The sequence below is a fragment of the Coffea arabica genome, chromosome 6c (assembly GCF_036785885.1).
Source record: "Coffea arabica cultivar ET-39 chromosome 6c, Coffea Arabica ET-39 HiFi, whole genome shotgun sequence".
Taxonomy (NCBI): domain Eukaryota; kingdom Viridiplantae; phylum Streptophyta; class Magnoliopsida; order Gentianales; family Rubiaceae; genus Coffea; species Coffea arabica.
This window is the reverse complement of record NC_092320.1, coordinates 18,309,054-18,325,771: the sequence shown is the minus strand read 5'-3', so window position 1 is coordinate 18,325,771 and position 16,718 is coordinate 18,309,054. Positions and strand designations below refer to the sequence as shown.

At 32.3% G+C, this 16,718-nt stretch overlaps 1 long non-coding RNA gene across 4 annotated transcripts; it reads right to left on the bottom strand.

The window, feature by feature from the left end:
* Positions 1 to 6,112: 6,112 nt before the first annotated feature.
* On the bottom strand, positions 6,113 to 15,918 carry LOC140008534 (uncharacterized). Of its 4 annotated transcripts, XR_011815950.1 has the most exons (10): positions 15,381 to 15,918; positions 15,146 to 15,171; positions 9,218 to 9,374; positions 8,459 to 8,546; positions 8,268 to 8,375; positions 8,082 to 8,158; positions 7,858 to 7,990; positions 7,607 to 7,764; positions 7,401 to 7,521; positions 6,113 to 7,303 (listed from the first exon to the last, which is right to left on the bottom strand). It is a non-coding gene; the product is annotated as an uncharacterized lncRNA (long non-coding RNA). The 4 variants fall into 4 exon arrangements; XR_011815948.1 differs by lacking the exon at positions 15,146 to 15,171 and having other exon boundaries at positions 6,113 to 7,308; XR_011815947.1 differs by lacking the exon at positions 15,146 to 15,171.
* Positions 15,919 to 16,718: the final 800 nt, after the last annotated feature.

Sequence of the window (16,718 nt, the reverse complement as noted above, 5' to 3'; positions counted from 1 at the left end):
AACTTAACAGTTAAATCTAATTTTATACATTTTAGTGGTCAAAACCAGACTTTTAATAGTTGAGTGATCAAAACTCGACGATTTCAAAAGTTTAATGGCCAACCGGATAATTTGCTAAAAAAAAACACTGATTCGAATTAGGAAGTAGGAAAAGAAAGAAACTAGCTAGAATCAAAGGTAAAGCTTAACTAAGGGTACTTTTGATATAACTGAAGTCTGACGTCTGAAATCTGAAGTTTGAATCCGTTAAATTATTGAATTGTTAAATACTAATTGTGAAATACTAAATCTAATACATTTGAGTACATAACCTATTCAATTATTATTGAATAGGTTATCACTTAATTTTGGGAGCAAGTTTTACCTAAGAAATTCAGTGCCACTTAATTAATTCAGATGTTCAATTTTTTATTATCAAACGGTCTAAATGTGTTAAGATCTAAATTTATTAAATTTAAGTGTTGAATTGAGTTATCAAATCAATTTTCTTTCTCAACAAATTCTCCTAAAGAAGAACTTCCATTTTCTCGCAATTCATCTAGGATGGGAAAATCGCTTCCAAAATGTATCCAACAAACAAATTGCGCGTGCCCTTCTGAAAATGATGCGGACATAATCTGCGCTTTTGCGTTCGTTGTTCTAACAAAAGTTAAATCGGATCTTGGGGGCGCTTTCATTGATTTTCATAATTTGCAGTCTTCATCACCGTGATTAATTGACCAGACGACATAATCCTCGTCATATATTATTGTTCTTAGCATTTGATTTTGTTAGAACTTTCCCCTGATGTTAGCTTTTGTAGCTCTCCTTTTCACGAGTAGGGGTGGAGCATGGAGACTTAGAGAGTAGAGAAGTCAATGATCATCATATAAATGTCAAAATGTGGATCGTTGTATATCTTCATGATTATCATGAAGGAAGATCATGCTTGTATTTTTGCTACGGGAAATTGAGCGGAGCAAATATGGTAGCAGTAGCAGACAAGGTAAAAACATGGAAGATATTGCAAAGTTGGAAGTCTTTCATACAAGCTCTTGGTTGTTTGGATTGTAATTTTTTGAAGACTTGTTGAAATTTGTGCTGCAAATTCAGTTCCAACCGTCCAATTCCAAGTTAGTTGAGGATTTTTCTACCATGAGATTGTTCTCAGCAATTCATAAGGCTTGCAGAGGATCCCCACCTGGAAGTGAGGAAGGTTATGGTCAAATCAGATCATCAACCAACCATATTATAGACTAAGACGGAAAGCTCCCGTGCCATGTAGGAATGGTCGTTCACGTATGTGTGGTGTGGCACAAGGTGATTTGCTGCTGTTGAGATGGATGGTGAGGTGGCCTTGGTAGTCTCCTCCTGAATGTGGTGGGCTTCATGTGCCAGGCCAATTGTATTTAAAGTGTTTTTGGTTTGTAGTTGTTTTGGTTTTTGACGGTAGAGCAATTGGATTGGTTTGGTATTGTGGTTGTTGACCTAAGAAATCAGTTGATGTTACGGTTTTAGCATATTGGCCTATTCCTATTTACATTGGACCCTTTTATTGTATTTTGGAGTTTGTGTTTTTTTGAGGGGTATATTGGTAATGTGGGATTCATCACCTCTGGTTTCATTAACCAGAAATTCGGCTTCTTCTTGGGAAAAGTGGACAACACACCTTTGTGAGCAAGGAACCGTACATTTCCTTCCGGGTTTTGCCATTCTTTCCCGGGGTTTTAAGTGATTGTGACGATGAAAGGGGTTGCTTTTCCAAAGTTTATTCGTTATTAGTTGGTATACCACTGGTCATTTTGTTCTTGGTTCTTCTTCTTCTTGTTAGAGGTGCAGGCCCGGTTGTTTTGCGAATTAGAATGGTCCTTCTGTTTTGCCAAAAAATAAAAATAAATAAATAAATAAAAATATATATATATATATATAAAAGGATCCCCATGTAAACTTTTTTTTTTTTTTTTTGACAAAAGGATAAACTTTCTTCATAAAAAAATATGCAATTTAAGAAATGGATTATAGTTTTTGAACTTTTACAATAGGCCCACCTTTTCTCTTCCGAGCATGAAAAAATTATTCTATAAATACGTATTTTCTAATCTTAAATACGAGTTTGTTACCTCATTTATATAGCTCCATCGGTTATTTCTTAGCATTTTATTCTAACCTATCCTTAAACACAAGTCGATTTGGAATTCACCATTCAAAGATTCCAACTATCTCTTGATTTTGAATACCACTTTTATTCAAAAAAGAAAAAGAAAAAGAGAAACTCATCTATTTTAACACATGGTTTAAGAACACAAAATAAACTATAATTTTGTAGCTTATGATATAGATTACCAAAAAAACAAATCATCAGCCAAGTAACAGAAAGAATAATCAAATAAGTAAGAATTGTAAATCCAAAAAACCTAGAAAGTAGAAAAGAAAAATTCTAAACTCAAGAGATCGTTAGACACTGTATTAGTATATATCTAAGCCATTATGTTAGTGAAAATTCAAAAAGTTTCTTCCATGCTCATCGTACTCACCACATAAAGTGTTGCCCCCTAAACAAATTATCAGAACAAAAATCATCAAAATCTCCAAAAAAAAAAAAAACAAAGAGATAGACAACCAAAAGAAAGGGAAGAAAAAAAGAAAAAAAAAAGAAAATATGTATATTTACTCTTGCAAGTTGAAGTCATTCAATATTGAGAGTCCGAGACTCATTTTCAATAGATGATGTCCTATCCAAAGAAACCATTATTGCTCTCTTCATTCTTGAACACTTTTAATCTATCAATCAAACAATCATCTAAATTGCAACAAAAAAGAATAGAACCCAATATGAAATCTTGATTAGAAGCAATGGTAGTATATATAAACCAAGGTCATGGTAGGCTAAAGTTGAATAAAAATTATGTGTCATGCATCTAGACCTATTAATGTAAAAGAAAAAAGCCATTGTATATACAAAAAAGATTAATTCAAGTTTACGCTAGTTTGAAAATATTTTTAAATATGTTTGAATGCTCATTCAAGTCTAGCAAACAAAAGAAAATGATAAACCCATTTTATAATTGTCTTTCTTTATTTCTTACTTCTATCAGACTATTGAATATGAAGTACTAGCAAATAGAAATTGTCAAAAAAATGGAAATTGTCAAATTGCTTATCTTGGAGAAGAAACATGACTAATAAGCAAGGCTGCACATTACAGGTATAGCCGTATGCCTTTTAGTTCTACCTAATTTTAGGCATTACTTATTGATTAATGCTACATTAAGAATGTTAGATAACCTGATTTCAAGGTCATGTTTATCTGTGCAATTAGGAAAAAACACACGTTCACACACATGACTACTATATCTAACAAAGAAAAAAACACACAAATACAACAGTAAAATAATGAGTCTCAACTACCTGATGCATGGCATCAAGGCTGAAAAACTAGTTATAACATAAACACCATACTAGAATAACACTCATTTGGTAAATGAGTTTTTTGGTTATTTATTTAAAACTTTACTATAATTTATTATAGAAATTGTAGAAAAAAATTTTAAGATGTAAAACTTTTTTTTCTTTTCTTTTTCTTTTTCCTTTTCTTTCCTTTCCACTTTTTCTCCCTCACCTCACCACTTGCCAACTGTTGGTGTCGGAACCTCTGCTGGTGACTGGTGTCGGCAGCAGTAAAAGTTTTTTTTTTTGTTTTCCTTTTCTCTTCTCCTTCTCCCTCTCCTCATTCCTCCTCCCTTCCCCTCCCCTCTTCCAAGCCACCTCTCTCCCTTCCTCTCCCTCCCTCGCCACCCTCCTCCTCTTCCTTGTGCAAATCTGATAAGAGGGGAGGAGAGGCAAAGAGAGAGGGAGAAGAGAAAGATTAAAAAAAAAAAAAAAAACAAGCCTCTGCCAGCGTCGGAAGAGACGACAGACCCCAGAGGAAATGGTAGGTTGATGTGGGGGAGCAAGAAGAAGAAAGGAAAGAAGGGAGTTTTATTTATATTTTTTGGTATTTTTGAAATGTGTATTTTAAAAACTTTGGGGAGTTTTTTAAGGTTAATTAAAGTTGTTCAAAAATTTATAGAAAAAAAAACTAGGCAAAAACTGCCTTGCCAATCAGGGCAAATAATTGTTGTTACAATATTCCAAAAAACTATCGTACCTTCAACTTTTTAAGTATAGGTGGACAATATTTTCCCCTATCTAAAAGGGACATAAACTTTAGTTAGTTGAATTTATAATATGTTATTTCCTACAAATTCTAATTCTGTCTTAGTTTGCATGGTCGAGATTGCATATACTGCACTCTTGCTCCAAAGGGTCTTCAACTAACGAAATCATGTGCTCTTTGATTTAGTGTATCCCAATGTCTCATCTATTATATATTCCTATCAAGATGTCATTCTAGTTTTTGCATTATATTCAAAATCACCTAAATGGCATTTTATTTGGTAATGGTTTTGCTAGATGGTGTGGACAGTCCATTTTTATGTACATAACAACTCCACTTTAGGTTCATTACACTCAACTTTTGTTGTTTTTTGTTTTTTTATTTTATTTTGTGAAATACCATCCCAATCATAAGAAAGGTAACCATATAATGAATTAGTAAATTATTGTTCTCCAACCACCATCTCCCACACTCTTTATGGGATCAAACCGTTCGGTCGCTTAAATTTGTGGTCACACCATACCATAGATATGGTGTTGACACGATTTGATAGTCATGTATTTTATTTTAAACTTCTAGCCTCAACTGCGAGTCTTTTTACCCCTAGTCACATGGTACAATTCTATTAAATCGAGCGGCTTGATACCGTGATTTACGCAACTAAGAATCACATCCCCACCCTTTATGTCCATCTTTGTGCATGGTTCTCAATCATAAAAATAGCAAGATTTTCAAAATATCTAGCATGCTTGGTGTATGGTCACCTTCTGTATGAGTAGTACTCATCTCAACAGAAACTAGTGAGATTGTGTTCAGACTTGAGAAAACATCATATTCCATCCCCATAAATGACTTACTTTTCTTCTGTGATTGTGTCAAATTACAGGGCAATTTCATGTTTAAAAAAAGTACTTAGTTTACCAATTTTTCTCTCATGCCCATATTTAATGTACATATTTATCAACAAATAAACTATTCTATTGATAAACCACTTTAGGAGTAATAGATACCACACTAAATCGTGTATTAATGAGATGGCATAGTAGAAAAATACTGTACTAAGCTAAAAATGATTGCATTAACTACATTAACTTACATTTCTTAATATATGTGAAAGTGAAAATAAACTTTTCGAGTTATTGTTATCAGACAGAGAGTGTATTTCTTATTTTCATGTGTTTTAAATTTTTTTCTCCTATTATTTTCATGGATCGACAAAATGGTTCTCTCGACCATCCTAGATCATAATAATCTTCTTAGTCAAATTAAAATTTTAGTCGTCCTTTAGCCATTATCAGCAAGTTATTTGGTTTTGTTTGTTCGTTCGCTTGTGTGTTTTGTTTTTTCTTTTCTTTCTACAACTCAATGACTTTAATTACAACCAATCTACTAGCATCCATTATTTTTCTTTTCTTGTCTAAAAAAATAAAACCAGTGAGTAACTAAGCAAGAAAACAAACTAGAATCAACATAAACATAAACCTGCTCAAATTGCTTGGATAAAGCCAAAATAGTGGTAGCTCTATTTGGATTGCTATTTTCAGAAGTTTTTATAGAAAATATACTGTAGTGATTTGATGTATATTAGTTAAACAAATAATTGAAAAACATGTTCCTTGTTTGCATTGTAATTTTTCGAACAAAAATTTTTATATTTTTCGTAAACACATTTTTCAATTACTTATTTATCTCATATACATCAAATCGCTATAATATATTTTTCATCAAACTAAATCTTGAAAGAAATAAAAATATCCGCACACGTGATAGCAATCCTAATTGTACTTGCACTAAAGACATGTTAAGCTTAAATAGGAAAGAACTAGCATGGGTCTGGCTGTGCTACGCAGTGGCCTACCCATTGATATGAGCAACTAAATTTTTTGGATTTGCTGTAACAATGAGGATAATTTGCTAAAAGATCATAATGTATATATAGGTTCAAGAGGTGAATAATATGCAAATCACAACCATACATTACATAAACTAAGTCATTCATGTCTTAGTAGAATACATACTTGAGTGCTAGCCACAGTTATATATTAGGAGGCTTAAATAAGCTTCATTGCCTATTGAATTGCAACATTGTTGGTTAAACTATTAATAGTTATATTAGGATCCATTACTTTTTAAGTCAAAAGAATAATGGATCATAATATAATTCAAAACATATTGTCTAAGCAATGAAGGGAAGCACTAAGGTAATTAACAAAAGATTTAACAAAAGTACAGAATTAGGCCATATCAGTCTTGCTTAGCTTTAGCTTTCTTTGCTGGACTGTCTTTGATATTGTCAGGTGGACTATACTGTTTTGCAGCTTCTTTGACAAACTGTTCAGGAGCCTTTGTTGTATGTTTAGCAAGTGTGCCTGCTGGTAAAACTTGATTTTGAGATGGGCTTTCTGGAAACTCAAGACTTCTTTTGCTCCACTGGTTGTAGATATGCAGCTTTCTTTGCAAGAACTAGCTGCAGCAATTTCTTCAAGTACCAACTTTGTGGTTGGAGTGAACATTTGATCCTTTGATGATTTTTCTGCATGCTTTGCTGATGAACTGCTAGGTGCAGAAGAAACTTCAGTGTTTTTTGGAAGTGCTAGTAGAAGTGGATGATGCGATAGTTCAGCTGCAGTGTAAGCCTTAATTAGGGTTGCAAACGAGTCGAGCCAAGTCGAACTTTGACCTTATCGAGTCGAGCATTGACTTGATTTTATTGAACTCAAACTCGAGCTCGAGCTCGATGAGCTGACAATTTAAATCTCGAGCTCGAAGAAAATAAAAAATAATTATTTTATTTTTTAAAAAATAAATAACATAATATTTTTGCTTAATAAATAATAAAATTATTAAGGATATATATGTAATTTTACTATTAAAATAAAAATAAAATATATATACTTAAAATAAAAAATATATATATACTCGAGCTTGCGAACCGAACTTAATATTTTGAACTCGAGTTCGAGCTCGATTTCAACTCGAGCAAGTTCGAGCTCGAGTCGAACTTGACTCGAGCCGCTTGCAACGATTCGATTAGTTTGCAGCCCTAGTCTTAATGACAGTATTCTTTCTTTGGAGTTGACCTTGAAAAGGAATCTTATAGGATATCAGAAAACAGACCACTGTGTACTTTTTCAAGATATCATTAAATTCAGTGTCTATTCCAAAGCCCTGCACTAGAAAATTTTTTTGGTTAGGTTCAGTTAATTGTTTTGTATATATATTTGTATTTATATGGTTGAATATAAGACAGAAAATTTTTACTTACATCTTCTTGTGCTTGCTTAAGTTGCTGTGAAGTGAACTCAATCAAATTTTCAGCATCTTCTCCAGATATAATGCAATGGATTGAGCTTGACGCATCAGTTATAATAATTGGAATGCGAACCCTTTAATTGAGTGAAGGAATTAAGATTAATATATGGTAACAAATCGGAATAATGTTTAGTTTAGAAGTATAAGTTAATGTCTAACCTGAGTTCAACTTCACTTTGCTGTTTGCATGAAGGACAATGGATGATCCAGTCAATGTTAGCATTTACAATTTTGTGACAATTCACACAAGTAGTAGTCCAATATTTGGTGAATCCATATGCAAGTTTGATAGTTCCTTGCACCCAAGCTGTCTTTTGCTGAGTGAACCAAGCATGAATGGTATTTGAATGTAAGTTAGAAACAAAATAGTTATATTTAAGCGAAATTTTTAAATAACAAATGGCACTTACAACTGAAAATGATGTTTGAAAATTGCTTATTACTTTGATATCTTCTTCATTTGGAGGAAGAAGTAAACAGTTTGGATCATTGTATGTTTTAGCATCAAGCAAATTTCTGATTTCTTCCTTGTTCAAACTAAACCTGAATGGTTATGTTTAAAGTACAAATAAAAAATTTACCAGTAAAATAAATTGATAATTTATGGTAAAAATAAAAAGAAAATTATATTTACCATTGCCTGAAAGAGAGGTCATCTAGGAGTGGAGGATTTATCAGAATGCCAGATGAACCTTGTAGTGAATGATAAAGCTGTAAAAATGATGAAAATTTTTAGTAATATAACATATCAAGTATTCAGAAGTCAACCAGTAAAGAAATCACAATACATAATGAAAATTTTACTATTCAATGTGGTCACCTTGATACGGAGAGCTATGATTAAAGGGCAGTGCTAATCACGTCTGCTATTTTGCTTCCTTCATCATGTTCAAATTCATTCCAAGGCGTTATAAGCATGAGTCTTTTCCTGTCAAGTATAACAAAAAATTGTGACTGCTATCATTAATCTAAAATGACATAATAAAAAAGTAGTATTCAGTTTTGATTTACTCTTCATTCACTATTATAATGTCTCTAGAAGTACAATCTGGATCTGCTTGTTTTACTGGTAATGCCTGAATCACAAAGCCTCTAATATCTGAAATAAAAATATTGATACGAATGTAAGCAATCAATAAAATATCAAATGATTGTCAAGTAAATTAAAAAATAATGTAAGAAAAATTATTGCAAAGATTATCTGAATCAGCATATTTGTGCACATCAAAGAAGTTTGTCAGCTCAAATATGCAAAACAACATAGGCGGCACAGGTTCAGTATAATTTTCAACCAAAGTCTTGTAGTTCAAAATCCAGGAGCATTCATAGGTCCCAACTCTGTATGTTGGGTCAGCAGGAACGACAGTTGCATTAGAAACATAATATCTTTGATAAGACTGGAGAAATTTGGTGAAGACCTTGATGTGTTGTTCATAGGTCACGACAGAAACTTTTGTTCCCTAATTAGGATTACAAAAAGTTAGTTTTATATATATTATGAGTTAAAACCATAAGTGTCATATTGATGGCTAACATCATATTTATCACATAGAAATTAAAATTATGAATACTTTACTAGTTAGGTGACTATTCACTCACAATGAAACTATAGTTGTGCTATCATAGTAGGTATAAACTTATATGAATACTAAGGATTTTTTCTTAAGCAAATGTAATGAACAAACAAATCATGAAATGTTCTTATATAGATCGTGAAATGTTCTCATATATGAATTTAATGAGTAGACAACTAGGAAAGTATTTGCTAACCTCAGTATCTGTGAGCAGAAAAGTGCATAATTCGCCTAGGCGGAACTTCACGAGTCAATTGATTGTGGCCTCTGTGAACAACTTGTGCTAGAACAATCCATTTTTCTGCTCCTTTCTGAATGTCTAGCACTGAAGATATATGTCTAGGCATGATGACCTATATTCGTAGAAAAATTAGATAGTCAATTAAACAAAATAATAAAATTCTAAACAAAAAAGGCCATGAATATTGAAACCTGATAATGTAATCTAGGAAGCTTCAAGAACTTCTTTATATACTATATTTTTAGTATGATCAGTGCATGATTCAATAAAATAAGTTGGCCTGATAAGCACTTTTATAGCTGAAACTGTTTTGGTTCTTGAAAGTGCAACATATAATTGACCATGTGAAAACACAGGTTCTTTCAAATAAATACCAACAAAATCTAATGTTTGGTCATGTGCTTTATTTATTGTCATTGCAAAGCACAAACGAATTGGAAATTGTGTTCTTTTATATGGAACTGGATATTGTTCATCACTTGGTGGCTGCATGGAAATTCTATGTATAAAAACTTCTTTGCCACAAAAATCACCAACTGCAATTTTAGCACAAATAACATTCTTGCTCAAACTCTTTATTATCAGTCTTGTTCCATTGCATAATTCGTCGGTAGGATCAAGATTTCTTAAAAGAATTATTGGGGCATTGGGTTTTAACAATAACCTATGTGGAGATAAGTTGCTAGGTGTAAGAGTATTCAGGAGATCAATATATTCAGACTGATGATTTTCATTCAATGTTTCATCATAGCTTAAGTACTCAGTCAAATCTTCTGGAAATTTTTTGATCAATTGATCATTTATTTCATTTACAAAAATATTCTTTGTAGTTAAAATTACTCTATTTTGTAAGCAATGCAGTTTCTTTGAACTTTAAATTCAGGATACACAATATTGATCAATTTTTTAATTGCATCAGTCTTATTATTGTTGTTAACTATAATTGAAGATGGAAGTTTTACCATATCATTCTCATTTGTTTCTTGTGTTCCATCTCCAATTTTTAAAAGAAACTGCATGAATGAAGGATCTAATTTTGCTCTCATGTTCTCTGTTAATTGCAAGTTTTCTAATTTGTGCCATAATGGAGAATTTATCAAACATGCATTTATCATTCAGCTTTTGTTCCTTTTCGAACAACTAGCAATGTTGTCTAAAATCTCCACCAAGCACAACTACCTTTCCCCCAGATACTTCTTCTGAATTCATTAAATCTCTTAAGAGATCATCTAAAGCTTCAATCGCTGCTTTTTTAGACATTGGTGCTTCATCCCAAATTATTAGTTTTGCTTCTTTGATCATTGCAGCTATAGAAGTTTGTTTACTGACTTGACATGTTGCACCAGCAAAGATATTTATTGAAATTTTAAATCTGGAATGTGCAGTTCTTCCACCTGGTAAAATGGAAGCTACAATTCCTGATGTAACTGTAGCAAGTGTAAGATAGCCTTTGGATCTATCATCAACTAACAAAGCTCTGTACAGGAATATTTTTCTTGTACCACCTAGACCGTCAATCAAAAAAACTCCAGGTCTATCTGAGTAAATTCTCTCAGATATGACTATGAATATTTTTTTCTGTTTTTCATTGAATAGCTTAATTGAATTCAAGTCAGTTTCTAAAATGACAATGTTTCTTTCTACTCTTAATTCTCGAGTTTCATTCTCTATATTTTCATAAGAGGATCTAGTAGGAATCAAATTATATGAATGCATACTTTTTTCCATGGATTGCAAAAATCCATCAATTTGTTGCAAGACGTTTCTTTTCACTTGTGCAGGTGTCATTGCTGAACACTTGGCAAAATCTTCTGACATAGAAGATTCAAAATTTTGCCACAATACCGTTGGATCATTAGGGCAAGAATAAACCAAAAGTGTTGCAAAAAGTCGCCTCATTCATAGGGCATATGAAACAGTGAGGTTTCTTGTAAACAAATTTCTTGGCTGTTTTCATTTTGTAACAAGTCTCGAATTAAGGCTGCTTCTTGAAATGTTTCTACTTGAACTCCATTAAAGGTTCTTAAGTCATCAAATGAAGTTGGACATTGAACCTTTGATAAGAATAATCTCAAGTAGTATCTTTCTCCTTCAGAAGGATAAGCAGTCATTATTCGACCTATTGATTCACCCCTTCTCTCAATTTCCAATATTTTTGCTTAGGTAACCAGACAAAATGATCAGGAAACTCTACATAAGTACAATTTAGATCCTGTGCTGCTTTATCTGTCTTATTCATGTAAAAAAATTCAGTGAGCATTGTTTTTTTCAAATAATAGTTATTGACAACATTTTGAAGATTAGCTATTTTTTTGAAACTGATTGGCTGATAATTCTCCAAATGTAATTGTAAATGAATAATAACTAGCTTTATTTCACTCATACAAAATCCAAAAATTCTCCATGTTGCCGCAAGTGGAGAAACCCACCTAGCTGATACATATTGTTTAATTTCATCAATTTCTGAATCGGGTTTATTATTTACTACACAAAGGTTAGTTTTATCATGACCTTTATAGATATACTTGTAAATGTATTTGACTGCTTAATTGTAGAGCATATTTCAACATTAAGATAGCAATCAAATTTAGTCAAAAGATATGGATTGTATGGTACAACCCATCTATTATCTAAAAGAGCTGATTTGATCTTAATTTGAACTCCATCATCTCTCCTTCGATATTCAGGATATGCATTAATAGTTTGGATAGTTTCCTCATAGAAATTTTTAGGAAAATTATTCTTGCAAGTTCCATTTTTTCTCATGCATACACTTGTTGGATCAAGTGAACCACATGGTTTATGAAGCATATGTTTGATGACCAGATTATATAGATGTTCATTTTTCTCTTTATTTGGTATCTCAGCACAAACAATTTTATCATATTCTTCAGGGGTATACATCTTGAATTTTGACTTTAAAATTAGCAAGAAATGTGCATGTGGCATTCCACCTTTTTGGTATTCAATGACATTAGTGTAAGCTACCACTTCACCAAAGATGCATTTTTTCAAAAGTTCATCTTTAAGCTGCTCTAACTTAGCATGAAACACTCTAGCAAGCAAATCTGGTCTGTTTTGTGCCTCTTTTTTGTCTATTAAGTGTTCTTTTATTTCTAGCCAATTAGGATTGCAAATCATGGTCAGAAATATATCTGGTTTACCATACTTCTATACCAATGTCATTGCATCCATGTATTTACGTCTCATATTTCTTGGCCCTCCAATAAAGGATGGTGGTAATATCATACGCTGGCCAACATTACATGCTTGACTCTCACCTGATCCTAAAGCATTTATTATGCCTTTCAAGAACTCTCTCCTAATTTTCTCTTGTTGTAATCTATAGAAGTCGAGCCTTTGTGTCTCAAGCTTCACACATTGATCAATAATATATTGTTGCAGGAGTCTAGCAAAATGCAATAACCAAGATTCATCATTATCCCTAATCTGAAGTTTATACCAATAATATTCTCGAAGGGACACAAAATTTGGATCTTCATGTATGCTTTCCATTGCTGTGGAAATAATAACAATACATTATTAAATATGTAATCATAAATATAAAATACGTAAAATGAAAGATGATGGTATATAGTTATTATGCTAAGCATGTTCTTCATTTTGGATTAGATGTTCTGCTGTAGCAGCATTTGCAGGGAAAATCAAATCTGCTACATGTTGCTTTTTTTTCCCTTTTCTTTCATATACTTTAACTCCTTTCTTTGGTATTCCTTGGTGCCAGCCAAGATCACCAAAAGGAAAATGTATTGGATATTGGAATGGATCATAACACCCATAATAGTATTGTATATTTTTTGAAGTACCACTATGGGTATGAACTCTAATATCACGCCTGCTGGTCTCTCCATTTTCTTGCCCCTCAACCCACAACCCTGCAACTTGTGAAGTTGTTGGTCTATTATAATCAACACTAGGCACAGTTTTTAACACAATATAGTAATTATCTAAATTAGGTATCTCTCTCAAATTTCTAAAGAATTTTGCATATGGATTATACTCAAGAACTTGCATAATTTTTCTAATTACACTTTCAGATAGTCTAGGACAAGCTGCCAATCAATTACTTACTTCAGTTTCAAAGTCATTGACATATAACTGCAAATTATTACTATGACCATTGCTTGAATTGAAATCATTCAGAAAATGATATACTTGTCCTTGAATTCTAAAAGTGTAAATTCCTTTATTCCTTTTTGAGAGAGTCTGATCAGCTTTAACACTGAAGGAATTGAATCCAAAATGATTATTATACGTTCTAATAAAAGTTCTAAAAGATTGCGCCTCTTGTGAAAATGAAGTCAATAACTCTTTAAAAATATCTAGAATTTTATTTGAGCCAAAACAACTTCACCATCTTGGCAACAAAAATATGCTGTCTCAGAAAAAAAAACTTCTTGGCTCCGCAATCAGGACAATCTAGTTGGTGTGGTAGGATATCAACTTTGTCAGGATTTATATCCAACAAAGCGTTTCCTGTTTTGCACCCTCTTCCTAAAATATAATTATTTTAAAGCATTTAGTAGTCAAATCATTCAATTGATTTTAATGCTTGTGTAAAAACAGAGATTAGAAAACTTAAAAATATCAACTATAGACCTAGCTGAGTTTTTTTGAGAGATGATGTGCGATGCTTGGAACGACATCGAGAACTATGTTGAACATCAACAACTGAGGAACACTCATCAACAATTATGATGCATGTTCGATTTTTAGTTATATTTGTAGAAGCAATTGATCTAAACTTTGCTTTCAATCTTTTCTTTTTCCATCTAAAGTAGGCCTGTCTCCTATATTCTTTCTTATTTATTACCTCTTGATGATATATTTTAGAATATTCAAGAGGGCTCTTATCATAAGATATAACAGGAGTACTACCTATTATAGGTATATGCCTATTCACAGAGAGGGGAGGAGTATAATTAGTTACTTCCATATCTAGATTTGATATTTCAGAGTAATATTTTTCCCTTTAACGTTGTGACTTGTTCACTCTGAAATTGATTTTGTATAACAAATGATTGCTTATTGTACTTCACTTGTGATGAACCAGCAAGTTCAACATCAAAGAGATTGATTAAACATGAAGTCATTGTAGGCAAACAATGATTGTCAGTAGAATCAGAGGTATAGTGAACTTCTCCAACATTTTCTGGAGTAAAGCAAACATTTTTACCTTTGCAATCATTTGGCAGAATTAAATTCCTATCGATGTGACTTTGTGAAACACAACAAAGTGGTTTTCATGAATGTCATTCTCAATGTTGATTACAAAAGGAGAATATGCCCGAGAAACAGAAGAATTGACAGTAAACTTCATATGCTTTGTAAGCATATTTAAGTTTATCTTTTTGTTTCTTTCTAGCATTCTTACATCAAAAGTATCATCAAACATCTCATCTATCAATTTAAAACTTGTACTAAATTTTCTTTTTTTCTTCATTTTGAAACACAAAATATCAAAATCTAATTTTACTATAAAGAAACTAAGATACTAAGCGAAAGGCACACAACAATGACAACATGAAAGCATCCTAGAATAGCTAAAACTAACTAATATATATATATATATATATATATATATATATAATGACTACCTTAATAACCCAAACTACAATTATACTAAATTATGTAATTATTGAATAAATAAACAGCTAACATCATCATGCAACATTTGAAATTAAAAATAGAGGAAAAAGTAAACATAAGCTAATCCGAAAAATAACCATCATAATTATTCTTTTATGCATAACATCAAACACATGGCTATCTTTAATTAACGGAAGGCAATAAACAGAAGTCAACAACATTCAAACTAAAAAATTATAGTTCAAAATAAAAGGAGAGAAAATAGAAACATACCTATATTTTCTTTGTTCGTCTGAATGCTGGCAAAAATCGGGCAACATTTGAAATAAAAAATAGAGGAAAAAATAAATGTAAGCTAATCTAAAAAATTACCATCATAATTATTCTTTTATGCATAACATCAAACATATGGCAGTCTTTAATTAACGGAAAGCAATAAACAGAAGGCAACAACATTCAAACTAAAAAATTGAAGTTCAAAATAGAAGGAGAGAAAATAGAAACATACCTATATTTTCTTTGCTCGTCTGAATGCTAGCAAAAATCAGAAACAGAAGCATATATAAGGCTGGCAATAGTAGGTTTTGAAAGCTATACCATACATGATAATTTGGTACAGCAGCCATCCCTAAAATGAGTTGATTTTGGGGGAAAAGAAATTTCACTGAGCTGATTTTTGGGGCAAAAGAAAACTTCACGTGCATGTGGAGGATTTTTTGGGTTACAATCGAAAGGAAGTACAATTAGTTGTTGGAGGAATTGGTAGAAAACTAAAGATTTTGCAGGCTCATAGATTTTGGGGGAAAAGAAATTTCACTGAACTGATTTTTGGGGCAAAAGAAAACTTCACGTGCATGTGGAGGATTTTCTGGGTTGCAATCAAAAGGAAGGACAATTAGTTGTTGGAGGAATTGGTAGAAAAGTGAAGATTTTGCTGGCTCATAGCTACCTATCCGACGGAAAGAAAAGAGAAGGAAGTTCTGGCTATGCTAACAAGACTGACGTATGAAGGGGAAAGAACTCCACTGACTAATAAGACCATTAAGGTGGTCTTGACTAACTTACATGAGTCATACTAACGGGCATGACACATCAACATCAGTTCTAACGGGCATGACTCCATTTTTTTAATTAAAAATTTAAAAACAGCCCATGTGATAAAAGGAGCCCACAAATAGTCTACAACTATTTGCATTTGACCAGAAAATTATAAAAGAAATAATTTCAAATGTACAAAAATAACCCTAAATATTTAGCAACTATTTAAAGAGCTAGTTTTCATAAAATGATTCAATTGACCTTTCTGACCAATTAAAAACCAAACAAAAAGAACAAATGAAAATAATTAAACCATTGTTGCCAATTAGCCCCTAAATAGTAAAGAACTATTAAGCCTTTAAATTTGGATACCAAGTCTCAAATAGACATTTCTCACTCTTTATATCCCAAAATTCAAAAAATAAACTGCTTCCTCTAATAACACATTGGCACGTGGCATTCAATGGAGAACTTCAGTTGTTCTCTTATCTAGTTGGTAGAAAAGGGGCAGCTCATTTGTCACTTGTAGAGTTGCAGATATCACAACTAGTAAGGTTAATTGAGACTTCTTCCCATAAAAACAAAAAGGCCGAAAACAGTAGATACTAATAACTTAAATGGAAAAAAAACCAACTCCCAATGGAGGACTTGGCCACCATCAAGCCTTTTAAGGCTTGATGGGTCCCATTAAATGCCACAGGTGTAGAATCCAGACAGATGTGTAGTGCACTCGTTTGGTGCGATGTGGTTCAGTTCTCGTTGGTCCGCCCATAGGTCCAGTTTGGTCCTCCCCTAGAATAGAGTAGAG